Source organism: Bufo gargarizans, chromosome 6, assembly GCF_014858855.1.
Source record: "Bufo gargarizans isolate SCDJY-AF-19 chromosome 6, ASM1485885v1, whole genome shotgun sequence".
NCBI lineage: Eukaryota > Metazoa > Chordata > Amphibia > Anura > Bufonidae > Bufo > Bufo gargarizans.
Window position 1 is genome coordinate 24,472,992 of NC_058085.1, and position 13,036 is coordinate 24,486,027.

The window sequence follows — 13,036 nt, forward strand, 5'->3', positions numbered from 1 at the left end:
TAGAGGGCGGTCGTTTCCTGTGCCCCTCCCTCCCATCCCCTTTTCTCATCTATCCTTCCTTGGGTGGCCCACATATTTAGGCCTTACCTCGTCCCTGGCTCCGGGCACACTCCAGCCAGACAGGTCGGGGGCAGTATGTAGGCATGCCTCTTCTGTCCCACGCTCAGCTCTTACCACAAGTATAATGTGATGGAAAAATTTGTCTAGCCAGCAAAGGAAGCAATACGGATAATAATAATATATAAGTAAGTGCCTTGTATTGACGTTCTCTACATGATAAATGAGATTAGCTGAAGTGAGACAACCCCTTTAAGGGCACACTAGACATAACACTATATACAATGGTCAGCTGTGCAAATACAGGTGATAGTACAGTGAGAGTTAACAGATAAAAGTCAGTAACGAGATACATATGTGGTCCATTAAAGTTGTAATCTTGTAGAATTCTTGGATGATACAATCCTTAGCTGTAGTCACATGGGCGGCAGTGAAGACAGCGAGTTTCTAGGTACCTCCAAACATGACACCCCGTGACCTCCCTTCAGAGAAAGACAATCACCTCTGTCCTGCACGGGCACTGGAACTTTAGGCGGTGACCCCCACCATCTCCCCCAGGAGGATCCCACTCTCCCTTCTTTTGGCTTGGCAGCCAGAGATCCAAAAACCCATTATGGATCCTAGCTCCTCACCGGAGTTCTCTGTATCTCCCCTTCCCTATGTCCCACAGGCAAACGAAGATTGGGAGAATGTCAGTCTCGGTCCCAGGGTCTCAAAGACATAAACGGTGTATTTATGAGATGTACGGGCAGTTCATAATTTCTTAGGAACTCCCGGTTCCATGATGTCTAGGGAGTTTCTTTATAGTTGTTGACCAACTCAGCCCCCCATGAGTGGAGCTGAGCTGCCAGCTTGTTTGAGCCGAGTGTGACATGGAAACACAGGGTCTGCTTTGAAGCAGGACCACCTTTGGAGTTTCCTCTACTAATTCCCTTCACCTGAGGAAATGGGCAGGCATTCAATCCTAACTCCACATATTCCATATACAGGTTGTAACGAATCTCCTGGAACCCAGACTGGGTACCTCCATTGATGGATGCTCCTAGTACTTCCCGAGGGCTCCAAGCACTCCACTTGACTGCGTAACCACCACAGACCCTACGAACTGCCGCAGATTGGTTGGGGGCTCTCTGTCCTCCACCCATGCTGGACCCATGACCGGGCTTCAGCTTTCAGTTGGTGAACCTCTCCTAAATCCAGAGAGCAGGAACAAGCTCTTACAAGAGCTTATACTCAGGGAAGTATTGTGATATAGCAATCCCCAAGAGTGTAGTTATCCCATCCCCAAACATGAGCCAAGACTTCATGAAGGGGTAAAGCAGGTCTGTTTAATGAGCACAAAGGCATTTCTTATATACAGTTTTCCCCACAAGATTACCACTCACGTGGACCTTGTGGAGCACAGGACACAAAGTCACAACAGCCAATCAACACAGTATTGTACAGTTAGACACTCCCAGATAATATACACAAACCCCCTCTGCCTGTGACACAATTAACAAAATGCAATGGGCATTGTCTGTGACGCAATCAACAAAATACAATGTGCTCTGCCTGTGATACATTTACCAAACACAATTAACTTAATTACTCAGGCAGAAAAAACAAATTTTTTCCAAAAACACAGAAAACACCTTAAGATCCCACATATCCCCATAAATCATACATCCATGGATAGCTCTGATCTGGGCAAACAACATATCCAAAAATCACCCAGATCCGAGCAGGGGTTCCCGAATTCCATGGAAGTCATATTTGACCGACCGCAAGTATGGCTTTTCATGCCCAAAACAGTTCCACAGATTTAGGCTGTGCGGCCAGTCTATCTTCTCCTTCAAAGTTAATATATGGGCCATAATCCTGAGGCAAGAGGCTGGCAAACAGGCCCCTCCAAAACCCAGTGGCGAGGTTATTTTCACCACACAGGTGAAACTTGAAAAATTCGAATATCGTGCAAAGTTCATTTATTTCAGTAATGCAACTTAAAGGTGAAACTAACATATGAGACTCATTACATGCAAAGCGAGATATTTCAAGCCTTTATTTGTTATAATTTGGATGATTATGGCTTACAGCTTATGAAACCCCAAAGTCACAATCTCAGGTCCCCTTTGCTCAGGGGGTATGGATTAATTAGCTGACTAGAGTGTGACACTTTGAGCCTAAAATATTGAAGCTTTTCACACAATTCGAATTTTAAGCTGCAATAATGCAACTCCTTCTAATTTGCATTACTGAAATAAATGGACTTTTCCACGATATTCTAATTTTTTGAGTTTCACTTGTATGTACAGTACAGACCAAAAGTTTGGACACACCTTCTCATTCAAAGAGTTTTCTTTATTTTCATGACTATGAAAATTGTAGATTCACACTGAAGGCATCAAAACTATGAATTGACACATGTGGAATTATATACATAACAAAAAAGTGTGAAACAACTGAAAATATGTCATATTCTAGGTTCTTCAAAGTAGCCACCTTTTGCTTTGATTACTGCTTTGCACACTCTTGGGATTCTCTTGATGAGCTTCAAGAGGTAGTCACCTGAAATGGTCTTCACATCACAGGTGTGCCCTGTCAGGTTTAATAAGTAGGATTTCTTGCCTTATAAATGGGGTTGGGACCATCAGTTGCGTTGAGGAGAAGTCAGGTGGATACACAGCTGATAGTCCTACTGAATAGACTGTTAGAATTTGTATTATGGCAAGAAAAAAGCAGCTAAGTAAAGAAAAACGAGTTGCCATCATTACTTTAAGAAATGAAGGTCAGTCAGTCAGCCAAAAAATTGGGAAAACTTTGAAAGTAAGGGCTATTTGACCATGAAGGAGAGTGATGGGGTTCTGCGCCAGATGACCTGGCCTCCACAGTCACCGGACCTGAACCCAATCAAGATGGTTTGGGGTGAGCTGGACCGTAGAGTGAAGGCAAAAGGGACAACAAGTGCTAAGCATCTCTGGGAACTCCTTCAAGACTGTTGGAAGACCATTTCAGGTGACTACCTCTTGAAGCTCATCAAGAGAATGCCAAGAGTCTGCAAAGCAGTAATTAAAGCAAAAGGTGGCTACTTTGAGGAACCTAGAATATGACATATTTTCAGTTGTTTCACACTTGTTTGTTATGTATATAATGTGTTAATTCATAGTTTTGATGCCTTCATAGTCATGAAAATAAAGAAAACTCTTTGAATGAGATGGTGTGTCCAAACTTTTGGTCTGTACTGTATATTCAAAATCTTTATCAGAAATATATTCCCATATGCTTAGTTTTATTTTAAATATCTATCAATTAAGGAACTAAGTCATCTGAATCAGAAGGTAGGCAATCTATATTTCCTGCCGACAGTGAGACAACTAAATAACACACGATACAATGGTGACAAGCTCTGCTAAGCAGCTGTCTGATATACTAGGAGTCCAGGCTTTATAGAAGGTTCCTTATGTAATGGTGGAACAGGCGCCGACCTATTCATTTTCAATGGAGCCGGATTGTGCTGTCCGCATCCGCATTTGCGGATCCGCAGTTCCGTTCCGCAAAAAAATAGAATGTCCTATTATAAAAGGCATTTTCGATGTGTGGTCTGCAAAGGCGCCGGCGATGTGTGGTCTGCAAAATGTGGAAAGCACATTGCCGGTGTCCGTGTTTTGCGGATCCGCAAAACACATACGGACGTGTGAATGGACCCTAAGGCACAATGGATGGATCTGTGGAGTTCTGGTGCCAGAGCTACTGTAGACCAGCTGATTGGTGGGGGTGCCAGGTGTCTGACCCCCCCCCCCCCACCAATCTGATACTTATGGCCTATCCTGACAGGCCATCGAGATCACATTACAGGAAAACCCCTTTAATGACATACGCATTATAGTCATTTAGAGCATGGGGCGGTTTAATGGTCCAAGCATCATTTTTACTTCTTGTGCAACCCACCAAATTTTTGCTATTGTTTTTACATGTCACATAGGGGTTCTTAATTACTATGTTTTCAGACTATCCACTATAACAGTGACCTCTACAGCCCCCCACCCCTTAACACTTAACCCCCCCCCCCCAGTGTCCCATCCCTTAAAATTGGACCTCCACAGCAGCCCACCCCCTTAACTTTGACCTTTACAGCAGCCTTCCCCTTTAACAGTGACTTTCATGGCACACCACCCCCTTGACAGTGACCTCCACAGGGGCCTTGACTGGATCGGGGGGGTGTTCTTTTGAACAGCTCACTCTAAGACAGCAGCACTGTGCTGTCTGAGTGTGAGCTTCAGGGGGAAAGTCACCCTCCCTCCCACCTCTGCAGCTGACAGAAGTTGATTTTTACCTTCATTTTTTAAATCCTTTAAGGAGCGGAAGGGCTAAGGAGCGGAGGGGCGTGGCCTAACCAGATATGGGCGTGGCTTAGTGGGACCTAAAAGTAGATTTTTAACTTAATTTTTTCAATATCAGCCGGGAGGGGGCGTGGCCTAACCAGATCGGGGGAATGTCCTTTTGAACAGCTTACTCTAAGGGTTCATTTACACGTCCGTAGAATGGGTCCGCATCCGTTCCGCAATTATGCGGAACAGGTGCGGACCCATTCATTCTCTATTTGGCCGGAAGAGATGCGGACAGCACACAGTGTGCTGTCCGCATCTGCATTTCCGGAGCGCGGCCCCAATCTTCCAGTCTGCAGCTCCGGAAAAAATAGAGCATGTCCTATATATGTTCGTAAATGCAGACAAGAATAGGCATTTCTATGGGGGTGCTAGCAGGGAGTATTGCTGATCCGCAATTTGCGGATCCGCAATGCACTACGGATGTCTGAATGGAGCCTAAGTTTAGTGGAGCCTAAGTGAGTGTGAGCTGCATGGAGAAAGTCAAGCTCCCTCCCACCCCTGCAGCTGACAGAATTTGTTTTTTTCCTTCATTTTTTCAATCCCCGTTGGCTCAGGAGTGGGAGGGGGCGTGCTCTAGCCGGATCAGGGGCGTGACTTAGCGAAACCTGGGGGTGGGGCTTTAAGTCTTTTGAGGGTGGACACATTGTAGCAGGGGGCGTGTCTGGGCTCCTTCCTGCAAGAGTGACGCCCCTCTGGGCGCCTTACTGGCTCATTTGCATATTAAATAAATTGGATTTTCAGAGGATAAAAGCATCTATTGCTGGAACAAAGGCACATCTGGAAATAAGGTACTAAGTGCTATTAGGCCATGGCTTTACTGCAATAGCGATTATCCTGGTGACAGATTTCCTTTAAAGCTCTCCTACAGTGGTGAAGATAAATGGCTGGGTTGTTATGTAAACCGGAAGTAAAACTGTATGTGGAGGCTAAAGGACCTGAGAGCTTCTATTGGCTGATAAGGGTCATGTGACCAAGCTTCTATTGGCTAATGCAATATCTCGGGAACGGTACGTCCTAGAGAGCTGAGACCTGCTCTAAAACCTTCCCAGACACCTGATGTACCTGTGTGCCAAATTTTGTGATTGTAAATGCGACGGTGCGGATTCCTTTAGCAGACATACACACACACACATACACTCAGCTTTATATATTAGATACTTAAACATGCAAATTGACACCAAAAAATTGTTAAAATTGGTTCCCTGTTTTGGCCATTTTTATATTTTTTTTTTGTTTCATGTGAAAAGGCAGACTATGCTGACGGTTTCGGCAGGTGTGGACTGTTTTTCTATTTTATTCTAACTTGTATTTTATGATATATTTTTATACTTTTAAAATACATTTTGGATGTTGGGACATTTACACATTTTTTTTTATTTTCCAATTTTCTTTCTAACTGGGGCATCCAAATGTGGCAAGTGATGCTTGTGCGGCATAACGGCCCTGCCTGGCAAGGTAGAAACCACTATGTGCCCAAAACAAGCAATCAACGACAGAATATATTAAGGGGTAGCGTCCAAAACCATCCATAGAAACAGTAAAAGATCACTACTAGAGATGGCCTTGCAGTTCGCCCGGTGGTCGTTTTGCAGCGAACTTTGCTCATTCGCTGTTAGCCGAACATATGGCGATGTCCTCTGGTGCCATATTCTTTGCATTGTGCAGAACTTTGACCCATGACACATCCATCAGGTGGTACAGGACAGCCAATTGAGATGTTTCAGCACATGGACATACCCCCTACCTTATAAATAAACCCGATCTGGCCGCCATTTTACATTCAGTTTTTTGCCAGTGTAGGGAGAGGTGGCTGTGTGGAGCAGGGACAGACTGTTAGAGAATATAGACACACCAAACTCTAGCTAATAGGGCCACAAAAGTCATTTTAAGGACTGGTATAGGTGTGCTATCTAAAAGGTGTGACATACTGAGGGGTGTAATATACTTATAATATACTTTCCAACATAGAAAGTATATTATAGTGCAATTGTATTGTGCAGCAGTTGTGTGCAGTTCTGCTGGGATACTGCAGCTATACAGAGGGATAAACACTATTGAAACAACCAATTGCACCTGGTGTTGCTATACCAGTTGCCCCCCCCCCCCCCCCAAAATAAAAATGGATTAAGGGGTTCTATAAACCTGCTTCCACAAATATTGCTCTTCTCTAGAGACATTGGCACAGGGTCATTTTGAAAATGACAGGCAGAGGAAGAGGCAGGCCGTTCCGCAGGGGTGGTAGGGATCGGGCAGGTGCACCAGGCCAGAGCCTAAGTGGGAAGTTGGAGAAGGTGCGTGCGATTACATCAAAGGACGCACCAGAGTTGGTTGAGTAGCTCACTCAGCCTTCCGCTTCTGCACCCTCCTCACTCTCTGGTGTGTGCACGCCCAAAGACACCACCACCACCATAGCCCCTCCACTCGAGTCAGAGGAATTATTTTCCCATCAATTTCCAGACCTTACCGATGCACAGCCATTCTTGGAATTGGATGAGGAAGAGAAGGTAGCAACGACCACCACCCAGCGGTCTGACGACAGTACCCAGATCAGCCCAAGGAGGGTGGTCCCTGCGGTTGCTGCTTACTCCAAAATCTCTAATGTCAGTGTTGGTGAAAGTGACTATGATGACATGTCTATGAATGTCATGAGGGTGCCCACAAGAAAGGAAGAGGAGGGGAGTTCAGAGGAAGAGATGGAGCAGCAGATATGGAGGAGAAGCAGGCAGAACTTGCAGTGCACAGGAGGCAAAAAGCAGACTGCAAATGTATCTGGAGTGAGCCATCCACCATGCACGATCACATCTGGCGCTCCCAGGATGCTGGCACATGGCTCCGCACTGTGGGCTTTTTTTTATGTGTCAGCTGCTGATAATAGTGTTGCCACCTGCAGCCTGTACTGTCAATGCATAAGTCGCGGTAAGCCCAACATTTACCTAGGGACGATCAACCGCCTTAAGAAGGCACCTTCCATCACCAAGCTCAGTGGGAGCAACACCATCAGAACCCACAAAGCCATACTCCCCGCGCTCCACGTTTTGCCTCTTCTCCTTCTCCTCCCATTTGTCCTCCACTCCACTTTCCGCCATGCCGTCGTCGCATTCATCTGGCACAAGGCAGGCATCCGTGGCCAAAATGTTCGAGCATAAAGAATTGATGACACCGGATAATCCTCTTGCCCAACGGCTGAGCGCTGGCTTGTCGGAACTGCTAGCTTGCCAACTACTGCCATATATATTGGTGGACTCAGAGGCCTTTAGAAAATTTTTGGACATTGGCACACCGCAATGGAAGGTCCCCGGAAGGAAATATTTATCCGAGAAGGTCATCCCTGAACTATATGGCAATGTTCAGCGGAAAGTTAATATATCTCTGGAACACAGTGTCAGTGCCAAGATACATCTGACCACAGACATGTGGTCTAGCAAACACAGGCAGGGAAGGTACATAACTTTTACTGCCCACTGGGTGAACCTTATGACGGCCGTCTGAATTTGGTGTTCCCGCCACGGATTGCATGCAGGCCTGCCTCTTCTTCTCCATCCTCCGTCTCCTCCTCGGCTGATTCCTCCTTTTCCACTGCTACCGCCTCTTCCGCTGTACCCAAATTCCCCAGAACCTATTTGACGTGCCAGGTGAGACGTTGCCATGCTGTGCTGCGGCTGTTGTGCCTGGAAGCCAAGAGCCACACCAGTCCTGCACTCCTTTCAGCTCTGCCGATCAGTGGCTAACCCCGCTCAATTTGACAATTGGTAAAGTGGTGTGCGACAACGGGGCCAATCTGATGAGCATGCTGAAACTGGGCAAAATGACACATGTGCTGTGCATGGCAAACACTCTGAACTTAGTTGTGCAGCGATTCATTGCCAAATACCCTGGGGTCCAGAACGTCTTGCGGCAGGTCAGGAAAATCTCTGGTCATTTTAGAAGATCCTACACAGCCATGGCTCGCCTTGCTGACGTTCAGCGGCTACACCACTTGCCCGTCAGACGTCTGATTTGTGACTGCCCGAAGCGCTGGAAGTCCACCTTGTATATGCTTAATAGGCTTCTCCAGCAGAAACGTGCTGTTAACAACTACCTGTATGAACTCTGCGGCAGGACAGGTTCTGGGGAGCTTGTTTTTTTTTTAACCGCGCCAGTGGCTGCTCATGCAGTACGCATGCAGACTTCTGCAGCCATTTGATGAGATCACCAAACTGGTCAGTCGCAGCCAGGGCGTCATCAGTGACATTGTACCTTACGCCTTCTTTCTGGAGCACATGGCTCTGTTTATGGAGAGGCCCTACATCTAGTGCTTTACATTTCCATCACTATCTTAATAATATCTACCCAGAATTTGGCTTCACAGTAATTACCAATACAGAGAGAATCAGCTTTTTAGATACCGTAGTACTCAAAGATCCATCAGGACACATTCAATTTGATCTTTACAACAAACCTACAGACAGGAACAGTTTACTACATTACACTAGCAACCATTCAAGAGCCACCAAAGCGTCACTTCCCAAATCTCAATTAACAAGGCTCGAAAGAATAGTAACAGATCCATCAATACTACACCAGAGACAATTAGACATGAAATCTAAATTCAGACAAAGAGGCTACCCTGACCAGTTAATTACCAATAAATCAACAATACCCAAGAAGACTACTTCACAAACCTCCATTCCTACACCACGTATGCCATGTATCCTTACATATCACCCTCTTGCTCCAAAAATTCAACAAACAATTAGAAAACAATGGCATATACTGTCCCAAGCATACCCAGAGATTCCAGAGTTTCAGTCTCCCCCTCTCACTTGCTACAAAAGATCAAAAAACATTAGGGACCACCTCATCCGTGCAGATATTGGACCTCTAAATAAAATACCCAAACAACGGTTTTTACAGAATCCTAAATATGGCACCTTCCCGTGCCTACATTGTGCTCAATGTTCGAGTGTGATTAAGGGCACCTTTATCACACATCCACACACTGGCAAAAGGTTCCCAATCAAAGGATACTATACTTGTGATTCGACATTTGTCGTATATCTAATTAAATGCCCGCGTGGATTTTGCTATGTGGGCGAAACCACGCAACAAATAAGGAACCGCATTTCTAATCACAAATCCACCATTAGGACCGAACAATTGTTGTTACCAATCCCAGCACATTTTAAGGAACACAATCACCAGATCTCATCCTTACGCTATCAAGTCTTGGAACAAGTCAATACCCCACGGAGAGGCGGCAACAGGATTAAAATATTGAAACAAAAAGAGAGTTTCTGGATACACCGACTGGACACTTTATCCCCCAGAGGCCTTAACCGTGAATGTGACTTTTACTGTGATCTCTAAATATTCATTCTTGTTTCACAGCATTGTGGATTGATATGGTGTCATAATGTTAATTCATTGATATTGATTTGTATATACTTTTCCTTTATTTCAGGCTCCCTAGTTGGATTATTATCATAGTCAATATACAAGTTGGTGAGATAACATTAACCCCAACCCCTCCACACCTCCTCCCCCCCCCCTTTCCCTTCCCCCCCTTTTTTCCCTCCTCCTTTCCCTTGTTTCTTAAAATCAACCAGCGGACTGATCTCTATGTAGTATTCCCTTTTCAAAGATATACACATTGTAGATAATTCATAACACATTGTTTCCTCGTCTCAGCTTCTAATGCGCATGCGCATACTATGTCCTGCGATCGCACGGCTCACATGACGACTCTGGCGATCATGTGACCCGCCGAACCCAGGCATAGGCTATAGCGCACACATGACTTCCGGCCGCACGGCTTAAATTGCAGAACAGGCAGATACAAACACAGCGCCTGTATTACGCCGATTGCAGCCTGGCCACGGTAAGCTCATGCACAATATACTTATAATATACCCTTATTCATTCCGCTGATTGAGTTACCTCAATTGATCTTTATCTCTATACTTACCTTATTACTCAAGCTTATCCTTTGTAATGATTTTTGACTCAAATCCATGATCAATTGATGAGTAATAGAAATAGCCTATGCTATAACCTTGTTCTGACTACTATGTCCTCTTACTATTATAGATGGTATCTGTTTAACCAGTCTCATATCCTCCTTACTTTACCTACCCTCTACTCTCCTTATACTTTAGTCATTAACCTGAGACTTGTTATATATATGTAATTCTTTCTCTTTTATTTTCTCCCTTATTCTGTGTCAATAATATACTATGGTCGCTGCATTTATAGATTAGTGACATAAAACCTTACATTTTCACAGATCCCTTGAGAAAGGTCTTGAGGACCGAAACGTTGGGACACACTATGGCCTACCAATATGTGTTACATATGCTTATACTATGATTATGGCGCGACTAGTCATATATTGACAACTCTTCTGAATCCACTGTATTTATAATAAATTTGCAAAGCAAAAAAGACATTTGGTGTGCCGTGGATTATCTCTACATATTCTGCGACTGAAGTCCTCTGCGAGCACCCTCCACCATAACAGGTGTGCGGACTCCACAATTTCCTATAATTGATTCTTTCTGGAGCATGCATTGCGTCGTGTCATTGATCAAGCCGCCGAGGAGCAGGAAGATGAGGAAGTCACAATGCTGAATGAATGCCCAGGAAGGGGCTACTCCATCTGAGACAAGTCAACAGGAGTCTGAAGATGAGTCAGAGGAGGATGGTGCTTAGGGGGAGGAGGAGCAAGAAGAGCAGGCTTTAAACTTTTCTAGGATCCCTGGTGTGTCCGTGGATGGGGGGAGGAGTCCGAGGATGACATTCTCCTGGGCGATGAGCAGGAGCCTAGGCCCCTCCACCACTTCCAATTTAGTGCAAAAGGGGGCCTTCACGCTCCAGTGTTTGAAGAGGGACCCCCGTATAAAAACCATAAAGGGCAAGGACCAGTACTGGGTGGCAACATACTTAGACCCCCGGTACAAACACAAAATGGTGAACATGTTACCAGCATCACAGAGGGCTGTCAGAATGCAGCATTTCCAGGCCTTGCTGCGAGAGATGCTGCATTCTGCTGTTGCGGGCGCTGGCAGAGGAATTTCCACCCACAGAGAAACAGTTGAGAGTACCAATCCTACAGCGCATGCAAGAAGAGGGCGGTTTATAGATGTGTTGGTCACTTCAGATAGGAGATCATTCTTGTAGCCAACCCATTGACAGCCACCCTCTGGAACCAGCTTCAGGGATCGCCTAGACCGACAGGTGTCCGACTACATCGGGTTAACGGCCGATGTGGACGCTCTGAGAAGCGAGGAACCCCTTGACTACTGGGTGTGCAGGCTTGACCCGCTGCCAGAGCTGGCACAATTTGGCATGGAACTCTTGGCTTGTCCCTCGTCGAATGTCCTGTCCGAAAGGACGTTCAGCGCAGCAGGGGGGATCCTGACCAACAAGCGCACTCGCCTAGCTCACGACAGTGTGGACTACCTCACATTTCTAAAAATGAATGAGGCAGATCTCAGAGGAAATCAACACCTGTGACGACCACGTTTAATTGAATCTCCTCATGACAGCCCACAAATATCTGCCACCACCCAGAAAAAATTATGGACCCTGTCTTAGGTAAATACAGCGGCATAAAAGGCCTTTTCTGTCCGGTGAATGCCTAATGTTTGGGACCTCGGAGGAATTCAACACCTGTGACAACCACGTGTTATCGAATTTCAACTATTATCATTTGTTTTTTTTTCAAGAGGGGGGATTTCGTTAGCCTGGTTTTTATCAAATTTTATATTTTTTGTTCTTTTAAACACATGTATTTGACATCTATTTGTACTGGCCTGCAGTAAAACTGATATCCAATGACCATCTAATATACCTCCAGCCACATAATTACTTGTTATTTTCTCTCCAGGGAATGCCTAATGTTTGGGGCCTGTACTCCAGTGGCCTACATTAACATTTTTATCCATTGACTGCATAATGTACCTCGAGACACATAATCACAATTTATTTTATGTCAGGTGAATGCCTAATTTTTAAGGACCTTACTCCCATGGCCTAAAATACATTTTTTCTAGGCTCCAGCAGGGCACATTTCTGAGAATTTTCCTTTAAGACGCATAAAAATGGCCCCTGATTAAAATACATATTTGGGGGGGGGGGGGGGGATTGATCCCCCTCTGGTATGTCACTGTCCATGTTGTAGGACGATTTGTGCACTTCTTGTGTATTTGGTGGGTGCAAATATGACCTGAAGGTGTTTCAGGTTCGCCTGCCATTAAAGTGAATGGGGGCCGCCAAGAACTTGCGGTTCTCGAACATTTGATCGCGAATTGTCCCGTCCGATGCTCGTCCATCACTAATCACTACCGCCCTTCCCCATCCAAGCTATCGTCATTACTTCTAGAAGTACAGATGTAGCAGGGTTAACACAAAAACTCTTAACTCAATTTTTTTTTACTCAAAATGGTTACAAATTCAAAATATCCAATGAATATATTTGATATCATGTCATCTTCAATGATAAAACTAAACAATCCAAAGCTGGTGGGACATACAATAAAAAATAATCAAGGATTCCCCCACTGGTAAATTCATGTGAGATGAGTGAACCATATGACTTCTACAAATACAGGGGTGGCGGGGTCCCCACTTGTTGG